The sequence below is a fragment of the Neodiprion pinetum genome, unplaced genomic scaffold (assembly GCF_021155775.2).
Source record: "Neodiprion pinetum isolate iyNeoPine1 unplaced genomic scaffold, iyNeoPine1.2 ptg000119l, whole genome shotgun sequence".
Classification (NCBI taxonomy): domain Eukaryota; kingdom Metazoa; phylum Arthropoda; class Insecta; order Hymenoptera; family Diprionidae; genus Neodiprion; species Neodiprion pinetum.
This window is the reverse complement of record NW_027184506.1, coordinates 42,501-44,570: the sequence shown is the minus strand read 5'-3', so window position 1 is coordinate 44,570 and position 2,070 is coordinate 42,501. Positions and strand designations below refer to the sequence as shown.

Genomic DNA, 2,070 nt, shown 5'->3' with positions numbered 1-2,070 from the left:
GTCAGCGCTGGGCTGACCTTTACTTTCATTTCGCCTTTAGGTTTGCTCGTCCCAATGACTCGCGCACATGTTAGACTCCTTGGTCCGTGTTTCAAGACGGGTCCTGAAAGTACCCAAAGCAATAGCGTCGCCGACCGGTATTTGATAATTCGAACGAGCCAGCCAGAGGACACCGCCAGCCAACAGCTGGCCAGGCCCGGGGGACGGCGCTAGGTCCGACCACCGGGAATCGCTGACCGCGCTTGCGGCGGGCCCGACGCAGTTCAATGCGGCTCTATACCGTGCGGGTACCGCCGGGAGCCGGACGGGCAACCGGGGGTCTGCCCCGACGAGAACGCCGAGACAGGCAGCCGACCGGGCCTTAGACCGACACCCAACGGGTCGCGACGTCCTACTAGGGGAGAAGTGCACGCCGGCGCCGCCGGACATTGCACCGCGACCGAGTGCCGTGGACGCGAGGTCCCGACATCACGAGCCGCGGCGAAGCCTGCGTCGCTGACGATGAATCTCCCCGTTCGATCTTTCGGGTTTCTCAGGTTTACCCCTGAACGGTTTCACGTACTCTTGAACTCTCTCTTCAAAGTTCTTTTCAACTTTCCCTCACGGTACTTGTTCGCTATCGGTCTCGTGGTCATATTTAGCCTTAGATGGAGTTTACCACCCACTTAGAGCTGCACTCTCAAGCAACCCGACTCTGAGGAGAGATCCTCCCGTGGCGCGTCCCGGTCACTACGGGCCTGGCACCCTCTGCGGGTAAGTGGCCCCATTCAAGATGGACTTGGACGCGGGCCGACGCCCCGGGATAAGTGGATCCTCCCAAACACTACATTTCCCGGCGGCAGAACCGCGGGATTCAGTGCTGGGCTGTTTCCTGTTCGCTCGCCGCTACTAAGGAAATCCTAGTTAGTTTCTTTTCCTCCGCTTAGTAATATGCTTAAATTCAGCGGGTAGTCTCGCCTGCTCTGAGGTCGTCGTAAGATTGCGAGTCCGTCGTCGGCGACGGCCGTTCGTTCAAGAACAGCACCGTCGACACGGACGAGGACACAACGTATTCTTTCGTACGTTCGAGCCACGGAAACGACCGTAAACACGCCCGCCGTACGGGAGACCCGAGAGCCCCCCGCGGCGAAGCGTGGACGGAAAACTTCATCACATGAGCGGCGAACCGACCGCGCGCGGTCTGTGTGTCGCCGTGCCGAATTCGTTCGTTCTCTCGACTATCGCTAGCACCGGAACGTGACGAACGGCAGCGACAGCTCGACCCCGCGATCTGCGGCGACGCGTCGTGACCGTGACATACGTGTTCGTTTGAGGCGACGCGACCTTTGTTTGAGGCTGCGAACGCCCAGTCATTCGCTCGCGAAGGCACGGTGCGCTGTGTTCCCCCGGGTCGGGGGTTTTCGCGGCACCGTTGCCTACGGAGCAGTCTGTCGTTGTTAAACGACCCTCAGCCAGGCGTGGTCCGGGAATTGTATCCGTGGACCGCAATGTGCGTTCGAAATGTCGATGTTCATGTGTCCTGCAGTTCACAAGTTGACGCGCAATTAGCTGCGTTCTTCATCGACCCACGAGCCAAGTGATCCACCGTTCAGGGTAATCATATATGTGAATTTTGCATTAAAAATGCTAAAATTACGGTTGTTACCGGCTTTCTGTGGTCGTGAGCGCGGCGCCGCGTGCGTCAGCCCTTGCGCGGTTGCGCGCGGGAAGGAACGCGCGCCGCGCGTCAAATTTCGTTCGTGCGATAGTTCAAGAGCCGACGTCGCCTCGAGTTCACGGGTCGTCTGCCGGAATTGACCGGCGCCGGACCCGATCGGCTCGCAATGCAAACGATTGACGGCGGACGGCAGTGGGCCGCGTCAGCGAGTCCCGGGCATCGCTGCCCTCGACGCTGACGCGAGCTTCCTCGTACGGGCGAAAATTCTCTCCGAAGCCTACCGCGTTCGCGGCCTGCGTCCGGGGTGTAACGGCGTTGCACCGAGGACACCCGGGCGCAGACAGGCTGCCCGCGAAGAAGCGCTGAGACCAGCTTCGCACGTCTCCCTCGTACGACCTGACCGGGTCGAACGA

The 2,070-nt window shown here is 60.4% G+C and overlaps 1 non-coding gene across 1 annotated transcript; it reads right to left on the bottom strand.

Moving 5' to 3' along the window:
* Positions 1 to 1,441: 1,441 nt before the first annotated feature.
* Positions 1,442 to 1,596, bottom strand: LOC124224243 (5.8S ribosomal RNA). The gene has a single exon (XR_006884571.1). It is a non-coding gene; the product is annotated as a 5.8S ribosomal RNA (ribosomal RNA).
* Between the last annotated feature and the right edge of the window lie 474 nt (positions 1,597 to 2,070).